The sequence below is a fragment of the Rhinoraja longicauda genome, chromosome 27 (assembly GCF_053455715.1).
Source record: "Rhinoraja longicauda isolate Sanriku21f chromosome 27, sRhiLon1.1, whole genome shotgun sequence".
Classification (NCBI taxonomy): Eukaryota; Metazoa; Chordata; class Chondrichthyes; order Rajiformes; family Arhynchobatidae; genus Rhinoraja; species Rhinoraja longicauda.
The window spans coordinates 12,244,324-12,269,039 of record NC_135979.1 but is presented as its reverse complement, the minus strand read 5'-3'; the positions used below and the strand labels follow the sequence as shown (position 1 = coordinate 12,269,039).

Below are 24,716 nucleotides of genomic sequence, written 5' to 3'. Positions count from 1 at the left end.
TGCTTCTAAACTCAAATCCTCTTGCAATGAAGGCCAATAAGCCATTAGCTTTCTTCACTGCCTGCTGTACCTGCATGCTTACTTTCAGTGGCTGATTTACAAGCACACCCAGGTCTCGTTGCATCTCCCCTTTTCCTAATCTGACACCATTCAGGTAACAATCTGCCTTTATGTTTTTAAATATATCTAGCATGCTGCAATTGTACACAAGTTCATACCACTTCCTATTAGTCATTGAGGCATTACAGACCACAGATTCTATAATCTCAAAGTGAGGAAATCTCTCAACATCTCAGTCCGAATGACCTACCTGCTATTTTGAAATTTGGCCACCAGTTCCACACCGCTTAGCCAAGGGAAATATCCTTTCTGTCGAACCCTCTAAGAATTTTGAACATTTCAATTAGGTCATCTCACTTTCTTCCAAACTCCAAAGAATGGACATCCACAATTGATGATGTACTCTCTGTAAAACAAGTTGATCCTTTTTTTAATTAAGACCAAAATTGTTCATATTGACTCCAAATGTACTCACTGAAGCTCCATATAATTGTAATGAGAAAGCTCCACTCTTGTACTCAAATCCTCCTGCATTAAAATTCAAGATATCTTTTACCTTCTTCATATCCAGCTGCACCTGATTGTTATCTTTCAAGATGGGAGGAAGGAACTGCACATGCTGTTTTAAACCGGAGATAGACACAAAAGGCTAGAGTAACTCGGTGGGTCAGACAGCATCTCTGGAGAAAAGGAATAGGTGACTTTTCGGGTCGAGACCCAAGAGATGCTGTCTGACCCGTTGTGTTATCTTTCAGGGAGTGCTGATCTTTCGGTCTGCTCCAGCGTAGTCCAGCGTAGACCTTACATCTTTCTCGCAGTGTTCTCTATGTGACACAGAGTTGCTCAGTCATTAAGCCTGTCCATATCTCCCTGAACCCTCCTTGCACCACCCTCTTTGGGTGGTACAGTGGCTCAGCTGGTAGAACTGCTGCCTCACAACGCCAGAGACCCCGGTTCAATCCTGAGCCCAGGTGCTGTCTGTGTGGAGTTTGCACGTTCTCCCTGTGGTCACGTGGGTTTCCTCGGGATACTCCGGCTTCCTCCCACATCCCAAAGACGTGTGGGTTTGGAGGTTAATTGGCCTCTGTAAATTGTCCTCAGTGTGCATGGGGATGCATGATAAAGTGAGATAACACAGAGCTAGTGTGAATGAGTAAGTCGGTGTGGACTCTGACTTGCTCTAACCCCAAGGGCCTATTTCCATGCTGTATCTTTAAAACTTTAAACTAAAGCACCTTCATCACTACTCGCATTTCCACATTTTAGATTTTTAGATTTAGATTTAGAGATACAGTGCAGAAACAGGCCCTTCGGCCCACCAGGTCCACGCCGCCCAGTGATCCCCGCACATTAACACTATACTACACCCACTAGGGACAATTTTTACATTTGCCCAGCCAATTAACCTACAAACTGCACGTCTTTGGAGTGTGGGAGGAAACCGAAGATCTCGGAGAAAACCCACGCAGGTCACGGGGAGAACGTACAAACTCCATACAGACGGCGCCCGTAGTCAGGATCGAACCTGAGTCTCTGCCGCTGCATTCGCTGTAAGGCAGCAACTCTACCGCTGCGCCAAACTTTGAATTATTACTTTTGGCCTCCCTCACCCAAATTATCACTTTGGATTGGGAATTGTGGGGACTGAACACCTATCCCTGTGGTTATCCCCCAACCCCTATTCCCACACTCACCTCCACTCCCAGTCATAGCCTACCGACCTGAGAAGGACCTATTATCATCTCAGTGCACTGTTGTTCAGTATCAATTTCCTCAGTGTAACAAATTCTGGGTCAGACAAAAGCACAAAATTCTGCTGGGCCATGTTAAATGTAATTAATAATAATAATATTCATAATAATAATAATAATAATAATATTCATTTATTGTCATTGCAACGAGTACAACGAAATTAAAAAATAGCCAATCCTGACGGTGCGTACAAACATATATGCAATAAATGCAAAAACAAATAAATACATAAATATAATTAAATACAATTATATTAAGTACAAGATTTTTTAACGGTGTTGCCTAGTGCAAAGGTAGTGTTCAGTTCTCGTATGGCCCTGGGGTAAAAACTGTTCTTAAGTCTGTTTGTTCGGGATTTGATCGACCTGAAACGTCGACCAGGTTGTTCTGAGCGCTTCAAAATCAGCAACCCCCAATCATGTAATGTCATTTACCCACACAAGGACTTTACTCTTATATTCTGAAGAAAATGCTAACAGACAAGTCAGCTATCTAGTGCGATACGATTGTAATATACAGTGTGTGTTTGGCCTATAGTTTGTACACAGGAGAGTGGTGTACCTCTGAATTGTATAATTGTATTTATTGTATATGGCCAAATTATGACAATTTTTTTGGAGAATATATTGTGATCTAAATCAGCTGTAATATAATTACACATATAATCATGTATTGTCTTTCCGCTGACTGGTTAGCACACAACAAAAGCTTTTCACTGTACTTCGGTACACATGACAATAAACTAAACTAAACTATTTGATGTTCTACTTTATGTGTAGGAAAGAAAACTGCAGATGCTGGTTTAAATCGAAGGTAGACACAAAAAGCTGGAGTAACTCAGCGGGTCAGGCAGCATCTCGGCAGAGAAGGAATGGGTGACGTTTCGGGTCGAGACCCTTCCTCAGATTTAAGTGGCATTTGTGGAGACAGCAATGTCAGCACTCACCATCTTAACAACACCTTGTGAATCTAGGGTGACATTTTCAGTTCCTGAAAATAGTCGCATGGCACCAGAATCAATTTACCCAAGTTCAGCCATGTCTCCTCAGCCATGCCTGAAAAAGGGTCTCGACCCGAACGGCACCCATTCCTTCTCTCCAGAGATGCTGCCTGGCCCGCTGAGTTACTCCATCTTTTTGTGTCTATCTCCTGGAAGAAAATGAATTATCTAATAACATTCAAGAGAGGAAGGCTCTTCCTACAGGTGCAAGCAGATGACATCGAATCGTGTTGCAGTTCAGATACGGATAAACTCCACCGTTCGTGGAATTTGGAAACGTTTTGGCAATTTAAAACGCTCAAAAAATTGATACAATAGATATACTTGTTCTTTAAAATATGCATTGAAATGGTGATACCATTGTAATGTTATGTAGAATATACAACAAATTAATTCAAGCATAAAACACTGCTATCAATGTTGCACTTTATTTTGCTCTCTTAGCAAAGGATCGTAATCTAGAAGCGCAATTTTTCAGGAGAATATATAGTGTGAACTAAGTCAACTGTAAATATAATTATATTCAGGGACAGAATGTGTGAACAGAAATGTGGAATCACTGCCAGAGATTACCTCTGAAACATTTGGATGAAACAAATGGATCAGCCTGAATGTTTGCCATTTACTTTGCTTATCTTCTCCCAAGGTCTACAACTAAAGTATATATTTTCCCTGTAAAATAATTTCCAGTAAATACAATGTAGCAACTCCTAACCTATCTTTACAGCTGCATCCAATATTGAGAAATTGCTACGTTTGTTTGGTTCTGCTTGTCCAACTCTTGCCTCTCAACAAAGGCCCTATTCACAGTGCTATCTTATCTTTTTCTATTTTTCTTCATTGTCTGTCTTAATTAGTCTTCCTCCATTTCTTGTTTTTCAATTATTCCATAGATCTCAGATTTTGACATTCAGTTTTTAAATTAGTGGACCCACTGTTGCTGTTAGGTAGTGGTGCAACTTACCCTTTGATTTCACACCAGGTAACGGCAACATAAAAGATTCAAATTTCTGATGTTGGAGAAGGACACAGTTGACACCAAACACAAAATGAACTTGCCCGATTCACAAGCACTACATTGTAACAGGTATACAGTAGGTCGCAGTGTCTCTCATTCAATTAGTTCTTAGTTACTCTGAGTGTCACCAATATTTACCTGCCTTGGGTCCATATCACTTAATGTACTTGCCGAACAAAATATCAGCAATTTAATTTTAGAAACATTCAAATGTCTTTTGCCCCCATGTGCTGGTCTTTCGTGACTTTAAACATGGGCAAGTAAATCACTCTCTTCCTCCAGACTTCGTAGGTTTCCACCATTTTCCAGGATAATGAATTGCCAATATTATTATTTAGCACAAAGTGCTGGAGTAATTCAGCAGCATCTCTGGAGGTAGACACAAAAAGCTGGAGTAACTCAGCGGGACAGGCAGCATCCCTGGAGAGGTGACGTTTCACCTCCAACGGGAGGTTAAAAAGGTTTAACAAGGATAGAGTCCCCCTTTTTATTTGAGACTCTGGTTCAGGAGAAGTCAGAAAGAGGTAAATAGTTACCTACCCTTACCTGTGTAGGAAACCTATGCGGTCATGGGGAGAACATACACACCCTGTACAGACAGCACCCGTAGTTTATGATTGAACCCAGGTCTTCGGCGCTGTAAGGAACAACTCTAACACTGCGCCACCGTGCTGCCCTTTATATTTTACATTTATACCAAGCTCATTCCTTAATATTAACGCTACCCCAGCTTCTTTTGTACTTTGCTTATCTATCCATATACTAAAACTCTCGTTTGTTCCTGAACTACAGCCAAAACGGTACACGATAGCGCAACAATTTTAGGCCCGCCCACTCCCCTGACATCAGTCTAAAGAAGGGTCTCGACCCGAAACATCACCCATTCAGAGATTCTGCCTGTCCCGCTGAGTTACTCCAGCATTTTGTGTCTACCTCCCATTCTAGTGAAGCTCGTCTTCTCATTTGATACAACATACAAAGCTTCTAAAGCCCCAATTCCGTACATTTCTGGATTTTCCCTTTAGTTTATCCAGCATTCAAGTAAGTAATAATTTTAAAGTATATATATGCTTCTGACTCCTGTCAACTTTTCAGATGTCACAACTGTTAACTAATTGAATTCACTTCTCAGACTTTGACAGTTCCAGTATCTCATGAGTGGCAACGCTTTGACACTGCATGAGAATGGAAAGCAGCCTCTTTTGCTCTCACCATAATTTATTACATGTACATATTCCTCTGTAACCCAGTCCATCATCAGAGATACGCCTAGAGAATGTGATGACCAGTTGCATGTCCTGAATGTGCCAATTGGAGGCTCTTCCTTTTTGTTTGTAAGCTATCCAATGATCTCATGTCAGGTGATATATTTAGATTGTAGGCTACATGTAAAATGTAACATCTGGTGCTTATCATGGAGCTTAGTTTCGTTTCGTTTAGAGAAGCAGCGTGGAAACAGGCCATACGGCCCACCGAGTGCACGATCCCCATACAATAGCACTATCCTACACATTAGGGCCAATTTACAATTTTACCAAAGCCAATTAACCTACAAACCTGCACGTCCTTGGAGTGTGGGAGAAAACTGAAGCACCCGGGGGAAACCCACACAGGCAAAGGGAGAAACTACAAACTCGGTATAGACAGCAGCCGTGGTCAGGATCGAACCCTGGTCTCTGGCGCTGTAAGGCAGCAACTCTACCACTGTGCCACCGTACCACCCAAGCCTCACACCATATGGCTTTACATTTCTACCTCCCAGGTTCTGCAGCACACTTCAATTTGGGTGGTGCGCTTATCTGCACAGGCTTGCACCTTCAGTAAAACAAAGCGAAACAGCTTTCTAAAAAGGGAAAAGCTCAAGGGTATGAAGGCAGCTGATGTTTCCATAATAAATTAGAATCCATGGGTGGTTTTCCAGGTGAGTAAAACCCAATGTTATCCCTGTGTGGGCAAATTTAATAAGCAGCCATCCCTCGACAAATATGCCACATAGACAGAGAGCTCTCCTTTAATATTAAATTACTCACTGTCAAAATTGGTCCTGTAAATAGTTACCCACTAATGAAGACAAAATTAACGATTATTATTGTGGCTGTTGCGCACTTAACTTCTAAAGGATATCTTAGACTAGGTCTACAGGTGTGCCTTTGTAATGTGGAAGAGTGAGGATAAACTGCATATCTTAGCTAAATAAAAACAAGACAGAATATTAAATCCACAGACTCAACACATATCCATTTAATGAGCAGTGCCTTAACAACAGAGACATTCTCGCAATCCTACATCTGGCCAAAGGACTTATTGTCTGTTCGCTGTCTGACATCCTGATGTGTATTTTCATTCATTTATGAGATTGGCTCTTATTGGCATGTCCAGCATTTATTGTTTGTCTATAATAACCTTGATTATAGTTCAAGCAATCTCAGGATTTGTGTTAAAAAGAAAATTTCATGATTGAAACCCAGCAACAGTCATATAATTGCAATTATAGTTCTAAGTATGTTACCAAATACTCTACCGAACTTCGTCAGGTGTATGTAGAGTGCATACAGATTGGATGCATCATGCACTGATCCGGTAACTTAAACACCCAATAACAAAGGAGGCTGCAGAAAATGGTGGACTTTTCCTGCCTCATCACAGGTGCTGACCTCCCCACTATCAAAGGGATTTACAGGAAGCGCTGCCTCACGAAGGTGGCTAATATCGTCAAAGACCCACATCACCCTGGCCACGCTCTTATCTTACTGCTACCATCAGGAAGAAGGTACAGGAGCCTGAGAACCATTAACACCAGGTTGAAAGAAAATAACTGCAGATGCTGGTACAAATCAAAGGTATTTATTCACAAAATGCTGGAGTAACTCAGCAGGTCACGCAGCATCTCAGGAGAGAAGGAATGCGTGACGTTTCGGGTCGAGACCCTTCTTCAGACTGATCCAGGTTGAAGATCAACATCTTCCCATCAACTATCAGGCTCTTGAGCCACCCTGCACAACCCTGACCACAATCCTACCTCAATGACAAACGACTGTGAACTTTTTATAGGTTGCATATTGCACTACATAATTCAGCCTGCACCATTTTGGTCTTGTTATCTTGTATAACTGATAGTGTACACTATTATTGTTTAGTGTGTGTTTATTTGTTGTGCTGTTGCATTGTTGTACCTGTAAAGCTGCAACAAGTAAGAATTACATTGTTCCATTCCTGGTGTATTTGACAATAAACATTCTGGGCTCTTGAAATCCAGATATCAGTTCAGCCTGGAGAGAATGTCCAGATAGTGCCCCCATACACCTGCTGCCTTTGTCCTTTGGTAAAAGGTGTGATTGTTTAGGATTGGTGATTAGACTCTTTCTTGTTGAAATTGGTTATGTCTTTTAATCTGTATGGCAGAAATGCTGTTTGCCACTTATCATGTGACGAGTGTCCAAGTCTTGGTATATTTAAGGCAAAATAAAACTGCTTGATTATCTGAGGAGCTTTTCCACCACGATTCCCATTGATTTCAATGCTGCCAGGGCTCCTTGGTGCCACACTGTCAAAAATAGTCATACTCACTTTGCCCATGGAATTCAGCTCTTTATTGACTTTGGTCTTACGCTACAACGAGTTCTAGTCCAAGATCAAATTGAGCAATCTGTGAACAAAGTAAATACGTGAGGTTTCATCAGACTGGGAGGCAGACTCATTTACACTTTCCATCATTGTTTATTGTGGGCTGGATATGTCTGAACTATTGGAATATTGCCATCGTTCAGCAGAAAATCCTAAGGGGCCCTAAAAATGTATGACTCAGTCACACTCCTTTTATCTGTAATTATTTGATTTGAGACAGCTTTAAAATTAATGCATTTTATTGCGAAATTGCTTCCTAGCCAGGAGTAAAACAAAGCAGAGTTAAAGATGAAATAGCAAAATAGGAAAGAGAGAAAAAACAAGTAGAATTGGAGCACCGAAAAATGTTAAAAGGCCATCTTTAAAGGCAATCTATCCAAATGTACTCTGCGTCCACAAGAAAATAAATGAATGAATGAATGAATGGCAAAAATTGTCATAAATCGATGAATCCAAAATGGTAAATTAATAGAAATTTAAACAGACTGTTTCAATTTTTTTCCTGTACACTTATATTTTTAAACGATGCCAGATTTTACAAAATAAAACTGGAGACGTAAAAACTTTGAACAAAAAGACTTCATTCACAATACACTACAAATGATGAACTCTGTAGCTCAGAGCAACCATTCACGTTTAATCTGCAGTGGTCCTCCTGGAATTCAGCTCATCTTGATCAGCATTTGTAAACTCCAAAAGTTAACAGATGGGTTATAAGAATGAAGCATTAACCAGAGCCACAAATGAACTTTAAACAGCCCTTTTTATTGGCATTTGTTTCTATTAAAGCTTGAATCAATAAGCATGTGCATAACCAACCCCAGCTACCTAATCCTGGCAGCAGAACATTGAAAACCGGGGAAATAATTCTGCCGGAAGGAATGAAGAAACAAACAAAATGGGTGACGCAGCAGTAGAGCCTTACAGCGCCAGAGACCCAGGTTCGATCCTGACTACAGGTGCTTCCTCTGTACGTTCACCCCATGACCTGTGTGGGTTTTCTCTGATAGTTTCGGTTTCCTCCCACGTTCCAAAGACCCTGCAGGTTTGTAGGTAAATTGGCTTAGTGTTCATGTTAAATTGTCCCGAGTGTATGTCGGGCAGTACTAATGTGCAGGAATCGCTGCTCGGCTCGGCACCGGTGGGCCGAAGGGCCTGTTTGCGTGCTGTATCTCTAAACTTAAAACTAAACTAAAAATTCAATATTGCTTACTAACTTTGGACAAATTCCTCACAAAATAGAGAACTTCCTATTACACCAAATATAGAATAGTATAGCACAGGAACAAACCCTTCGGCCCACCATGTCAATGTGAACTATAATGCCAATCCAATTTATCCCATCTGCCATCACATGGTCTGTATCTCGCTGCTGTTCATGTGTCTGTTTAAATATATCTTAAATCTTGCTTAAATATTTATATTGTATCTGCTTCTACCATTTCTCATAGGAGCACATCTACCAGGCACTGCCACGTTCAGTGTACAGAAGTTTCCTTGCAAATCTCCTTTAAACCTGACTCACTCTCACATTAAACCTGTACCCTCTGGTATTTGATATTTTAACACAAGGAAAAAGACACATCCTCTCTGTGCAGGGTCTCAGTTTTATATATACATCCCAAAACACCACACAGCCTACGATGCTCCAGGGAACATAATAATAATAATAATAATGCATTTTATTTATATAGCGCTTTTCATATACTCAAAGACGCTTTACAGAGATTTAGAGAACATAGGGAAATGAATAAATAGATAAATAAGTAAATAAGTAAACGAACAGAGAAAGGAGACAGAAGGTGAGGTGACCTTCAGTGGTTGAAGGCAGTACTGAACAGGTGAGACTTCAGCGATGTTTTGAATGTGGTGAGTGTGGAGGAGTCTCTAACGGTTTGGGGTAGTGAGTTCCATAGGGTGGGAGCAGCGATGGAGAAAGCCGTGTCCCCACAGGATCTGAGTTTAGTCCGGATGTGGGGGGATAGGAGATTGGCAGCAGCAGAGCGGAGGGTGCAGGTGGGAGTGTGCCTGTGGAGGAGGTCGGTCAGGTAGGATGGGGCCAGGTTATGGAGGGCTTTGTAGGTTATGAGGAGGATTTTGTACTGGATTCTCTGGGAGATGGGGAGCCAGTGGAGTTTGTAAAGGACGGGGGTGATATGGTCACGGATCGGTGTGTAGGTGAGTAGACGGGCAGCGGAGTTTTGAATGTATTGAAGTTTACTGATGATTTTTGAGGGTGCGCCATAGAGGAGGCTGTTGCAGTAGTCCAGACGGGAGGTGATGAAGGCGTGGATGAGGGTTTCTGCAGCTGTGGAGGAGAGGGATGGACGGAGACGGACAATGTTTTTGAGGTGGAAGAAGGCTGTCTTTGTGATGTGTTTGATGTGTTTGTCGAAGGAGAGGGTTTGATCAAAGATGATTCCAAGATTCCGGATGTGAGGGGAGGTGGATACTGGGAGACCATCAATGTTGAGGATGAAGTTTTGGGTGGATTTGGTGAGCGTTTTTGGACCAATGATGATGATTTCAGATTTGTTGCAATTGAGTTTGAGGAAATTTGATTGAAGCCAAGATTTTATTTCAGTGATGCAGTTTGTCAGTGTAGAGTGTGTGGTGGTGGAGATTGACTTGGTGGAGATGAGGAGCTGGATATCATCGGCGAAGCAGTGGAAGTTGAGACCATGACGGAAGTTGAGAACATGATCCCATTTATCCAGCCTCTCCTTACAGCTAATATCGGCAGCCTCTATGTTATAAGCAAGGTTGCATTCCTAGAAAATAGTCCATATCACAATTTTCCATAACTCAAGGCCACGTCACCTCTGCATGTGTAAAGAAACATGAGCTGAAAAAAACATTTTGTGTTCATTAATTAATTTTTTTATTACACAAATTCCCTGGGAAAAAAAATTATTCCATACCTCAAAATTTTGGGTAGTGATTTGTAAATTCTGTAAGGGTGAATTTCCTTACCTCAAACATCTGTACACCCAATCCGGGCAACATCCTCGGCCCCCTCTCCAAACTCTCCACATCCTTCCTATAACAGGACAAACAAAACTGAACATAGTACTCCCAAATATGGCCTAACCAAAGTCCTCCAAAGCTGCAACATGGCTTCTCGACTATTCCTTCCCTTGGTGGGTACAAGGTTCACTTACTCTCACAGTGTGTGTACATATACTGTACCAACATTTAAAAGTTGTTTTGACAGGTACATGGATAGGAAAGGTTTAGAGGGATGTGGGCCAAATGCAGGCAGGTGGGCCAAGTGTAAACGGCACCTTGGTCGGCTTGGGCAAGTTGTGCTGAAGGGCCTGTTTTGAGCGGACTGACTTTATGCCTCTAGGAGAGGAGGGGCATGTGTTAATGAAGGAAAAGGGATGGTCAAATATAAAAGTTGCCTTTCAGCAGCTGAGAACACATGAGCTTTCAACAGGTAGTGAGTCTGATTGTAGGTTTGGGTCCAAATATGTTTCTTCCATTTCCAGAGGATTAGTTGGGGAGAATCTGTGTCAAGTGGGGTGTATACTGATGGCATAATGTTGTTTAATTTTGATATTTTCTTTGCACGTGACTGAGATAGCTCAGCAGACAAGAGCTCTGGATTAATTCCAGTGCCTGGGCACAGCACTTGAGACACATCTGGTCGTGAAACTATCTCCATTTAACTTAGTATTCTACTTCCATCAGCTGACAATTCGCTTCATTGTTCGTTTGCTGGGTGTTTTTCTGTAGTTGCTTACAGCATCCATTCCGAAGGGTTTTAATTAATCTTTTCATTATTTTTCAAGGCCAAACGCTGATGGAGTTACAAAGAACTTGGCATTTCTCTGAGAATCTGTCCTTAGAAATTCGATTACATAACACAGTTTTTTTTTAATCCAGTGTTTTACAATTGAAGACAGATTTATTTTCTCATTGCAAAACACATCTGGTTAATTTCTCATCAATACGACGTGCACTTCAGTGGGTTTATCCCCCATTAAATCCTGCTGTGATTTTTAATTGGGGGGGCATTGAAGGATAATATCCTTCCCCATGGGCGCTCCTTTTGGAGTCCTTATGGGGCAACTTGGATCTTGCGCTGAACTTTGATCTGTACTGCCAAGAGTTTAGTTTAGTTTAGTTTAGTTTAGAGATACAGCACAGAAATAGGCTTCATTTGAGAATCTCCCATTAGTGAAAATGTATTGACATCTACCCTCTCATGCCCCCTCTTTGGATCTTATATGTTTCAATGTGATCACCCCTCATTCTTCTAAACTCCAGAGAAGAGAGACAAAAGTTTGGCCTCTCTTGATGGGACAATCCCCTCTTCCTAAATATAAACCTGGTGAATCTCCTTTTGACTGCCTCTAATGCTACTTTAACCTTTTTTCCAGTACGATAGCCAAAACAGTGCACGGTATTCCAGGTGTGGCCTCACCAGCATCCTACAAAACTGTGACAATTCTTCCTAAATTTGCAAAATAGGTCAATATGCCATTTTCTTCTTGCTCCACCATTCTGCTAACCTATTGTGATTCACGCACAAGAGTACCTGGAGAATTTCAAAGCACTGTTCTTTCTGATATCTTTCCTGCCCAGAGGTAAGGTATCTTTGAAAGCACCGATATATGGTTTAGTTGTGCAACAATTGGGGCCTTTACAAAATAATTTCCATTGGACTGATGCAGCTGTTTTAGCATAAATCTTACTCGTGAGAAAATATTATTCCCCAATGATAAGCATCATTCAGAACCATCTATTCCCCATTCTCCGCAGCAGCAACAAATAGCAGTTTGGGGTTACTCTCTCCCTGATTTAACCAAAACCAGCAATTATATGGTGCATTATCACACTAGAAAAACGCTGCTGTATTTCACAGAATGGAAAACATTAAAAGTGTAGTAACTAACAACCTCTGGGTAATCCAGCGACTAATCTGTCTGAAATCATCCCATAAACAGCAGGGAAAGGAGCGGCCGGTTAATCTTTTTTGTCTGAAGAAGGATCTGAAGAAGGGTCCCGACCTTATGTTGCCTGACTATTCCCTCCACAAATATTGCTTGACCCACTGAATTACTCCAGCACTTTGTGTTTTAATCTTTTGTGTAGTTGTTTGCCATCTGGAGCTATACTCCTGGTAGGGTCACCCATGGTGGTAAGGTCAAGGGGGAGGTCCCAGACAAAGAGCAATCCAACCAAGACCTCAACGGTGAAACAGGCGGAGGATGATGGCTGACTTTAGTGGAGCGTCACAACGGCTGGGAAGGCAGATGGATGAAGGTTGCAGTGGGCACGTGCTATAGACGGGAAGGTAGACGCTCCCACCCCCATGAGTCTTGGGCAGATGAGGCTCGTCAGCCTCGGAAGGCAGTCCATCTAGGAGAGGGAAAACTCTGATCTAAAACCTCCACTACCTTGTGGCCATATCCAGTCATGGAAAAGGCTCCAGGAGTAAACCTCAAGAAAAATCCGGAGTCGGAGTCCCTAAGGCAGTTCGTCGTTGTCTACAACCTGGTTCTGGCAGCTCCTGCGATGGCGCTGGTGCCAAACTGTAACGGCTCTGCTGTTCCTTTGGATCGATCAGCGATGTGGAGAGGGGGGACGTGCTGCATGGGCAACAGCCTGTCCTTCATATGACATCGCCCAGGCTTGCATCCGACCACACATCCTCGCTGCTCTAGCCGAGGTTTGGAGCAAGCAGCCAACAACCAGGATGCATCACCCATGGTCAGCCATGACCAAGGGGGGCCTTAGATAGATAGTAGTTTCAGTTCAATTCTTTTGTCCAGAACAGTGGGAATATTTGACAAAATTCTTTGAATTGCCCAATCAGATTGTTAACGCCCTTCTGAACAGTCAGACAAGACCCAGCACTAAAGTGTATTGATAATCTCTAGGGATTTACTTTCTTTCCTGCAGAAAAAAACCTTGACTTCCACAACATCAACAACTTCTATTTATATAGTGCCTTCCGCATAGCAAAACATTCCAAGATACTTAAAAAGGAGCATTGACAAACAAACATTGCTATCCCAGATGAAGCGATATTAAGGTGGATGATCAAAAGATTTGGTTGAATGGTTAGGTTTTAAGGAGTACTTTAAAGACGTGTGAGAACACAATGCCTAAGTCAAAAATAATCCTAGAGAAGGTCAGGTATTCAATGGTAAAACAATATACAAGCTCACACACACTAAACCAAATATTTGCATCAGTTTAGGTTTTAGGGAAAAGACACACTAATCCCAGTAGTAGCTAAAATGGGTCTGAGGCGTTTTCTAAGTTTTGAATTCTGTCCAGTTCAGATTCTATGAAGACGTTAAGACAGGCCATTCTAGATTGGGTATTGAGTAATGAGGAAGGGTTAGTTAGCAGTTAGCAGTCTTGTTGTGCGAGGCCCCTTGGGCAAGAGTGATCATAATATGATAGAGTTCTTCATTAGGATGGAGAGTGACAAAGTCGATACAGAAACAAGTGTTCTGAACTTAAAGAAAGGTAACTTTGAGGGTATGAGGCGTGAATTGTCCAAGATAGACTGGCGATTGATGCTGAAAGGGTTGACGGTGGACATGCAATGGAAGGCATTTAAAGGTCGCATGGATGAACTACAACAAGTGTTCATCCCAGTTTGGCAAAAGAACAAACCAGGAAAGGTAGTGCATCCGTGGCTAACAAGGGAAATCAAGGATAGTATTAAAACAAAAGATGAAGCATACAGATTAGCCAGAAAAAGTAGCATACCAGAGGACTGGGAGAAATTCAGAGTCCAGCAGAGGAGGACAAATGGCTTAATTAGGAAAGGGAAAATAGATTATGAGGGGAAAACTGGCAAGGAACATAAAAACAGACTGCAAAAGCTTTTATAGATATGTCAAGAGAAAAAGATTAATTAAGGCAAATGTAGGTCCCTTGCAGTCGGAAACAGGTGAATTGATCATAGGGAACAAGGAGATGGCAGACCAATTGAACAAATACTTTGGTTCTGCCTTCACTAAGGAAGACATAAACTTTCTGCCGGAAATAGCGGGGGACCGGGGGTCTAATGAGATGGAGGAACTGAGGGAAATCCAGGTTAGTCGGGAAGTGGTGTTAGGTAAATTAAATGGATTAAAGGCAGATAAATCCCCAGGGCCAGATAGGCTGCATCCCAGAGTGCTTAAGGAAGTAGCCTCAGAAATAGTGGATGCATTAGTGATAATTTTTCAAAACTCTTTAGATTCTGGAGTAGTTCCTGAGGACTGGAGGGTAGCTAATGTAACCCCACTTTTTAAAAAGGGAGGGAGAGAGAAAACGGGGAATTATAGACCAGTTAGCCTAACATCGGTAGTGGGGAAAATGCTAGAGTCAGTTATTAAAGATGTGATAGCATTACATTTGGAAAGTGGTGAAATCATCGGACAAAGTCAGCATGGATTTACCAAAGGCAAATCATGTCTGACGAATCTTATAGAATTTTTCGAGGATGTAACTAGTAGAGTGGATAAGGAGATTGGTGTACAAACTTAAAGCACACGGTATTGAGGGTTCAGTGTTGAGGTGGATAGAAAATTGGTTGGCGGACAGGAAGCAAAGAGTAGGAATAAACGGGTCCTTTTCGGAATGGCAGGCAGTGACTAGTGGGGTACCGCAAGGCTCAGTGCTGGGACCCCAGTTATTTACAGTGTATATTAATGATTTGGACGAGGGAATTGAATGCAACATCTCTAAGTTTGCGGATGACACGAAGCTGGGTGGCAGTGTTAGCTGCGAGGAGGATGCTAGGAGGCTGCAGAGTGACTTGGATAGATTAGGCGAGTGGGCAAATGCATGGCAGATGCAATATAATGTGGATAAATGTGAGGTTATCCACTTTGGCGGCAAGAACAGGAAAGCAGAGTATTACCTGAATGGTGACCGATTGGGAGAAGGGGAGATGCATCGTGACCTGGGTGTCATGGTGCACCAGTCATTGAAAGCAAGCATGCAGGTGCAGGAGGCAGTGAAGAAAGTGAATGGTATGTTGGCATTCATAGCAAGAGGATTTGAGTTTAGGAGCAGGGAGGTTCTGCTGCAGTTGTACAGGGCCTTGGTGAGACTGCACCTGGAGTATTGTGTGCAGTTTTGGTCTCCTAACCTGAGGAAAGACGTTCTTGCCTTAGAGGGAGTACAGAGAAGGTTCACCAGATTAATCCCTGGGATGGCGGGACTTACATATGAGGAAAGACTGGATAGACTGGACTTGTACTCGCTGGAATTTAGAAGACTGAGGGGGGATCTTATAGAAACATATAAAATTCTTAAGGGGTTGGAGAGGCTAGATGCGGGAAGATTGTTCCCGATGTTGGGGGAGTCCAGAACCAGGGGTCACAGCTTAAGGATAAGGGGGAAGTCTTTTAGGACCGAGATGAGAAAACATTTCTTCACACAGAGAGTGGTGAGTCTGTGGAATTCTCTGCCACAGAAGGTAGTTGAGGCCAGTTCATTGGCTATATTTAAGAGGGAGTTAGATGTGGCCCTTTTTGCTAAAGGGATCAGGGGGTATGGAGAGAAGGCAGGTACAGGCTACTGAGCTGAATGATCAGCCATGATCATATTGAATGGCGGTGCAGGCTCGAAGGGCCGAATGGCCTACTCCTGCACCTATTTTCTATGTTTCTATGTTTCTATGTTAAACTGTAGCCCTTCTTAGAAATCGTTCAGTCTTGAAATAAAAAACACTATGTCAAGCATCTGATCCAAATAAGGAGTTGTGAACAAAATATGTGGATTTAAATTTGAGATTGGCATACAAGAATTAAAGGTTTCAATGCTCAGGTAGTCTAAATCTTTTATCAAGGTACCGAATGAATAGAGGAATCTAATGAAAGGCAGTTTAAGTCTTTTCGTCTGCTGTGTAATAAAAAATACACCAGTAAACCGATATTCTCGCAAAGAACTTGATTAATTCAGAATCAGATTAACTCAGATTCAGATTAATTTATTGCTATATACACCAGGATGCAATGAAATTCCTTGTACACATGGAGTAAACTGTATGCAAACAGTAATGATAAACACAGCAACAAATGCAATATTGAATGCAAAGCAGCAAAATGGTGCAAGATTGTAGTGCAATTCAGAGTAGTGCAAAAGAATATTAAAATACAATATAAGAATAACCAAATGAGACAGTTTTCAAAGTAAGAGTATGTGGCAGCACCCCCAGGAAAGGAATGTGAAAGAAGTGATTGCCTCAGAAGTGTGATAGTATTACGGAAGAAACTTAATTCTCAATGTCTGGGCTCTCAAGCTCCTCTACTCCTGTACTCCAAGATGGAGGTGGGAGTTGACTGTTAGTGGCAGGCACCAACTAAAAGAGTGATAGACAAGAGGCTGGAGGCTGAAAGTTCTACTTTATGACTGCCTTGAGTCAAAGGTCTGGAACATATTCAAGACTACTTCATCTGGCCTGAATGAGTGTACCTCAATTGTCACTGGTTTCATCAAGAAACGCCTTGATGGTTGCATTCCGAAAAGATAATTAGGGTCTTTCCTAACTCGAAACCTTGGGTGAACAGGGAGATTCCTTCTCTGTTGACTACATGTAACATGTCGCCACTCTCCAGCACCATCTCAAAATATTAATCAATGCAAACAGACGGACTGTTGAAAGTTGGCATGGGATGCACCATCCCCAATCCCACTATAACTGCTTCAGAAGCAAGCAATATTTTAGGAATATAAAAACAAAGAATGTATTTTGGAAATTAAAGCAATCAATATGTCAATTAATATACATTTGGTAAATGTTATAGAACGTAGTGAGGGTGGCACGGTGGCACAGCGGTAGAGTTGCTGCCTTACAGCGCTTGCAGCGCCCGACAACCGGGTTCGATCACGACTACGGGTGCTGTCTGCACAGAGTTTGTACATTCTCCCCGTGACCGTGTCGGTTTTCTCTGAGATCTTCGGTTTCCTCCCACACTCCAAAGACTACACTCCAAAAACCCTACAGATTTGTAGGTTAATCGGCTTGCTATAAAATGTAAATTGGCCCTATTGTGTGTGGCATAATGTTAGTTTGTGGGCCGAAGGGCCTGCTTCCGCGCTGTATCTCTAAACTAAACTAAACTAAACACATAAAAGCAACAACAGGTTATATAGCTCTGCAAACCAGTTCTACCAGTCCATTAGGTCATAAACTGAACAAAATCCACTTCAACCCCTCCCATTTCTTTTTCTTAACAAATTTCAATCAATCTCAAATTTAAAATTAATCGTTAACCTAATCTCATATCCCATTTGCAGAAAAGAGTTCCAAATTTCAACACCGTCTGTGTGTGTAAAGATTACATGGCAATAGTGTTGAAAGGTCTGGATCCAATGTTCAGATCATGCCCCTATTCCATTTTACTACAACCAGAGAAAATAACTCTGTAAGAAGGAACTGCAGTTGCTGGTATCAACCGAAGATAGACAAAAAAAGCTGGAGTAATTCAGCGGGACAAGCAACATCTCTGGAGAGGCATGGGTGACGTTTCGGGTTGCGGTCTCACCGTTACCCACAGAGTTGTGAATCTGTGGAATTCTCTGCTATAGAAGGCAGTGGAGGCCAATTCACTGTATGTTTTCAAGAGAGAGTCAGATTTAGCTCTTAGGGCTAAAGGAATCAAGGGATATGGGGAAAAAGCAGGAACAGGATACTGATTTCAGATGATCAGCCATGATCATATTGAATGGCGGTGCTGGCTCAAAGGGCCGAATGGCCTACTCCTGCACCTATTTTTCTATGTTTCTATGTTTTGTGTCTATCCCTGGAGAACGTGGTTAGGTGACGTTTTGGGTTGGGACCCTTCTTCAGACTATGTTCTTGGGGATCTAAGTTACTCTAGCACTTTGTGTCTCTTTATTTTTGTAAACCAGCATCTGCAGTTGCTTCTTTCTACTCAAAGTATCATCATTGAGTCCTGTGGCGTTTACTATTGTGGAGATGCTGATTGACGGCGTTAGGATATCATTTTATTTTTAAGTTTGAACCTGTGCATGCAGATTCTCACTACATTGATTTATACAGGAGTTTGTCAGTTTGAGGTCAGATGTGGAAAGATGTTAAGTTCACCCTGACCTTCACTTGCCAACACAGAAAAACCATTTGAAATTTGACTGGCTTTTAAGAAAGCAACTTTGAGTTCAGAGAACGACAGCAAATATTTATCTTCTAACCACAATTACCCAAGATAAGCTAGCCAACGGCATAACTAAAGGCAGGTCTCCAGCTAAATCCCTTGAGATTTAATTCTTACCAGACCAACTAAATAAAGATAAAAAGTAAGTTTAACATCTCAGAAAATATGTCGGGTTTCTTTTGTAAACCTCTCCTTTTTTTAAACATATTTGACAGACTGGATTAGTAAAAGAGCACATGCCTTCTGGGTAGGAACTAGGTAAGAGTAACATTGATTCAAAGTGAACTGAAGATCACAGGTTTAACTGGTTTTGTTTAGTTTAGAGATACAGTGTGGAAACAGGCCCTTCAGCCCACCAAGTCCACACCGACCAGCAATCCCCGGACATTAACGCTAACCTAAACACACTAGGGACCATTTTTTTTACAGTTATACCAAGCCGATTAACCTACAAACCTCTACATCTTTGGAGTGAGAGAGGAAACCGAAGTTGTCAGAGTAAACCCACGCAGGTCAGGGGGAGAACGTACAGACTCCGTACAGAAAGTACCTGGAGTCAGGATCAAGCTTGGGTCCTGGCACTGTAAGGCAGCAACTCTACCATTGTGCCCCTGTGCCACCAATCCTATTTTAGTTTGCCATTCTTGAACATTACTGGAAATTCTGTAGTTTTACAGTACATCACTTCAGTGAGAAAAGGTTAGACACAATCTAGGGGCAACTCCTTCTCCACATTACACAAAGTCCTTCCAAAAAGACAGACTGCCATAAAACATCCACGTCGACTGCAGATAACTCAGCATATTTTATCCCTTGGACAAAGAGATGGAATCTGCAGACGAAAGATTTTGCAGCCCTTTGTTTATGGTATAATCACAGGTAATATTGTTTGAAATAGAGATAACAAGATCCCACCTGCAGGTTTCTAAGCGACAGAATACTGAGCCACACGGCAAAAGATATGTTTAATGAGAGAACCCAAATGCCTACATCTGTTTCACTGAGTGGGTGTGCATTGATTGTAACAGAGAGGTTATAAAAATTTCAAATGCAACGCAACGCACAATAATTTTAAAAATCCCCTTTTTAGTCAGTTGGATTTGATTCACTGCCTCGAGCAAACAGGTTAACAACAAACTTTTCTAACTGGATCTAGATATATTATTTGCTGTTGTTCAACTTCCTAAAATCTTGGACAAATTACATGCTCAGGATATGAATAGAGAGGCAACGGATATAAGGTGGAGTATAAATGCAATTATACTCACTGTTTGGAACTGTGTGTGGGAACAGTATCTGTAAAGGCATGAAGTGGTCAATTTCAACTCCAACATAACATGACCACATTTCAGCATGTTGATATTTTCCTCTATGGAAATATTAAGGTGGAAAATAATGTCATCAGTTCTTTGAGATGTTTACTGCATATATCAAAATGCTCTCTGCACGAATTAAATGGTCATTTTAATTGTATTAATTTTCCATTAAAACCGAGACACAAGAAATGTATTACAAAAGCATTAAATATTCTCCAGAAGAGGTCACATGTGGCAGGACTGAAAAAAATTACTTGCCTTCCTGAATTCTGGATGCTAAATCTAGGACTAATTACAATTATTTTAATTCCAAATTTTTTTTAAGTACCTGTTAGCTGGCAAGGGAAATAGAAATATTCATACTGATGCAATATTTATCTCTATTACAATTAAAACATAGTGTTGAAGTATAACTGGAGTATTAATTCACACCCACAGTCCACTAGATTGAATCGGGAACTGCCTCATCTTTGCATTGGATAACAAAAATGCTCCATTCTCCACAAAAGCAACAATCCCCTTCAGAAGAAAAAGATAGAATATAGAATCATGAAACACAACTTAGTTTGCAAATATTTTTATGCAGCATTTGAGTTCCAACAATTGAGATGGTGTTGTAACACTTATTAAATCTAGCCTTTATGTATTCATGCAATCAAATGTACAAACCTCTTGGCTTGAGCCCATATTTTGTAAGAGCATGCATTATTAATTTATCAATAGTTTAAGCTTGGTAAACTTCGCAATTCAAAACGAAGAACTCCCCATGACTATTACAATACAACATGGCAGCTCTCCCTCCTGGGTGAAAACAGGAAAAATGAATACTGTACTTAGAACTGGATATCAGATGGCGTCTTTGGGTTTAGAGTTATGACGAGAGACAGTCAGAACATACACTTTTATCAGGTGATTTAAAATATGTAAACCCCGCTGATATCATTGCATGTGATATGACCTGGAGTATTGTGTGCAGTTTTGGTCTCCTAACCTGAGGAAAGACGTTCTTGCCTTAGAGGGAGTACAGAGAAGGTTCACCAGATTAATCCCTGGGATGGCGGGACTTGCATATGAGGAAAGACTGGATAGACTGGGCTTGTACTCGCTGGAATTTAGAAGACTGAGGGGGGATCTTATAGAAATATATAAAATTCTTAAGGGGTTGGAGAGGCTAGATGCGGGAAGATTGTTCCCGATGTTGGGGGCGTCCAGAACCAGGGGTCACAGCTTAAGGATAAGGGGGAAGTCTTTTAGGACCGAGATGGGAAAACATTTCTTCACACAGAGAGTGGTGAGTCTGTGGAATTCTCTGCCACAGAAGGTAGTTGAGACCAGTTCATTGGCTATATTTAAGAGGGAGTTAGATGTGGCCCTTTTTGCTAAAGGGATCAGGGGGTATGGAGAGAAGGCAGGTACAGGCTACTGAGCTGGATGATCAGCCATGATCATATTGAATGGTGGTGCAGGCTCGAAGGGCCGAATGGCCTACTCCTGCACCTATTTTCTATGTTTCTATGTTTCTATGAGTCTAGATTAAAACCAGAAAGAGAAAATAAAGGACAAAACTAGGTCAACATTTACAGACTTCATTACTTGGGGAAGCATGAAAAGGAACAGATGCTTGAAATAACTGGATGTATGCCATTGGTTCCCAAGTCTTCAGACAAGTTGGTTCACCCATAGCTCTCAGGCATCTTGAGTCATTTGTGCCGCAAGTACCGCACAGGTAAAACCTTTGAATTGCTGTGCACAGGTGAAGTAAAGCTTTCTCTCAATCCTGAATGATAATTAACGCTCAATCAACATAAGAACCAGTGTATCATTCCCTGGTTTGAAAACAACTGCCAAGTACTGAATAGCTGTAACATGTTGAATCACTTATAAATATGAACTAAACCTTTATCTTATTTCTGGACTATAATTATGGCTCAGTACTACATCAGTATGAGAACGAGTGTATCATTTGCTTGTATGAGAACAAAGTGACATTTATTTTTTTTATAGTTATACTTCTAACTGTTTGCCAACAACTTTACTTTCTCCAGCTTAACCATGTAATTGAAATATCTAACGCTGAATTAATTCTAGTGACTATCTTTGTATCCTTGCCAAAGCCTATGAAGATACGCTTCTCTGGCCACAATACTACAAAGTGGGCCAAACACTTGAGCAATTATCTGGCTAAATCCAGTTAGCATTAGCCTTATTAATTGGTTTGCTGACTTGGGCATAAATACCTGAAGGATGCTCTGTTCTTGCCAGATTTACCTTCTATTTATATTCCTTATACTTCCCACCATTATGTGTTGCCTCACAGGATTCTGCAATATACTTTCACCTTCTGCAAGTCTACCATATTCCCTTGGTCCTCTACCAGCTTTCCCATGGTTTACTGCAGTTTCATGTTTTGTGCCAACTGTGGGCTTCACAATTACACCCAACATCCCATCAGTCCAATTGAAAGAGATCAGGTACAATGGTGCTGAACCTTGGCGAACACTTTATATCTCCTGCAAAAAAACAATTATTTTTAAGTCTTGCTAACCTTGTATCCAGATGATCACTGCCTCTTTCTTCTATGTTGCTTACAAGCCTTAACAAACTTGTGCTGTCTCTGAATTTAGTCCAACTCCATTGCCTGAAGTGAATGGTCTATTGTTTCCAAAATCGCCCATGTTAAACTTGCTGAAAAATAAATTATAAATGAAGTTTTGTATTTACTACCATCCACTCCTCTGGGATGATCCCAGTAACAAATTACATTTGGAAGACAATGGGCAGCAATTTCACTAATAATTCATATTTTTATCAACAATCCAAGATGCCTCCCATAAAAAGCAATATTATTTTAATTAAAAAGAAAGAAATAGCATATTTTGGAAATCTTAAATACGAACAGAACATATTGGAAATACTCATCAGAGCAGTCAGCACCTGCAGAAAGAGAGAACCTGGTATGTTTCCGATTGATGATTCCTCATTAACCTGAAACATCGTATTGTGTGACTTTCTGAGTATTTCTAGTTTATTGTATTTTTACTACCCATTTAACTTCTGCAAGCTTTTCTAACACCTATCTAATTTTATTTCATTCAGTTTATAAAATGCTGGAGTAACTCAGCAGGTCAGGCAGCATCTCGGGAGAGAAGGACCCGAAACGTCATCCATTCCTTCTCTCCCGAGATGCTGCCTGACCTGCTGAGTTACTCCAGCATTTTGTGAATAAATCGATTTGTACCAGCATCTGCAGTTATTTTCTTATTTCATTCAGTATCCGGTCAACTTTCTCATTTGCCATTATTTTGGCAGAACCCTCTTCCTTGGTTGAATTGCTTTTGCCTCAATTCAGCACTACAAAGAAATTGATCTTTTTGGTTCAATCATTTCTGTTTTAGGGAGTTTGCTATGTGCATCCTGTCTTACAAGGACAAGTGCATCTCAAAGAAAATGCATAATTGACTGGAAACACCTTCCAAGGTGCTGTGGAATCCAAGCCCTTATCCACTTATGTACCATGAAACTGTGGGTCATTTACATTAGACCTCAGCGTCAGAGTTTGCACTGAGTTTTTGGGCAAAGATTGAGCAGCACCTGGGTGCCACAACCAGCACTTCTGCAAGCTTCAGCCTCGGGTTTGATACTAACCTTGGGAGCTGACAGTGTGGAGTTTGCATGTTCTCCCTGTCACATTTTGGGTTTCCTGCCAGCCATGTCCTAAAGAGGAACTGGTAATTTGGATGGCAGAAGAATCAAGTGAGAATTGGTGGGCATGTGAGAGGAAATATGCTATGGGAAATAAGTGGGTGTATGGAACAGATGGGAATGCTCTGTGTGCTGGCATAGACCCAGTGAGCTGAATGAGCTCCTTACATGGTGTAAAAAATATTTTTCCTTTCTTTCTTGGGATGGCAGCATAAATATTAATGCACTTGTAAACATACTTATGTAAAGAGAGCATTTTCCAAATAGGCACCAAAAAGCAGTGCTTTTTTTGTGGCAGTTTTGCATACAGACACCTCTAAAAACTTTAATGTATTATTTAATTTTCTGGATACTTGACAAATATGTTTATTAATCGTGCCTACCGGCACCTCTCCCTGTACAAGAAAAAAGTACTGCCAAAAAGTACTTTGAACAACAGATAAGTTTATATGACATGAATACACACCAAGGTAGTACAGAAACCAACGTGTGAAAGAGAGTGTGGGAATTGGACAGCCAGTTCATTACTGGGACAGCAGGAATCAGCACTACGTGAACAGAAGTTGAACCATTAGGATTTTCAAAGTCAGATCGCTGATTATCAGAACTTCACTTACAAATGTTGCAATTATGGAATATGTTAGCAAACATTTACATCAAACACAGACCTCTTCAAGTTTATCAACTGTGAAACAAGGCAAAAAATATATCAATTGTATTCATGTGCAAACATTCACACGCTAGTTCTCACTTCCATTGGCACATGTGCTCTTTCCAAAAGAGATCAATCAACCATGACATCTCACTTGGCTCTCCCCTCCCTGCCTCAGAGGTACTTTGTCTTAAGGCAAAGATCAAATGTGACTCTTTCCTGATATGTGTGATGGATTCAAGACCACACAACATATTCAGCAAATGCAACATTTTAGGAAGCCATTATTGATTACACTCCAGCAAAGACAAGTTGGAACCCACAGAATTGTTTGATTCGCGGCGGGTGGCATCACAATGGCAGCCTTGCCTACAGTCTGTCTGTCTTTTTCGACTTTTTTTTGTTATTTTTAGTGTGTTTAAAAAGTATGTATAAATGTTCTCTGGTTTGTTTTATG

At 41.2% G+C, this 24,716-nt stretch overlaps 1 long non-coding RNA gene across 1 annotated transcript; it reads right to left on the bottom strand.

Annotated features, from left to right (window-relative positions):
• Nucleotides 1-380: 380 nt before the first annotated feature.
• On the bottom strand, nt 381-22,584 carry LOC144606901 (uncharacterized). The gene is made up of 5 exons (XR_013548998.1): nt 22,451-22,584; nt 19,858-19,958; nt 10,428-10,494; nt 7,398-7,476; nt 381-466 (listed from the first exon to the last, which is right to left on the bottom strand). It is a non-coding gene; the product is annotated as an uncharacterized LOC144606901 (long non-coding RNA).
• Nucleotides 22,585-24,716: the final 2,132 nt, after the last annotated feature.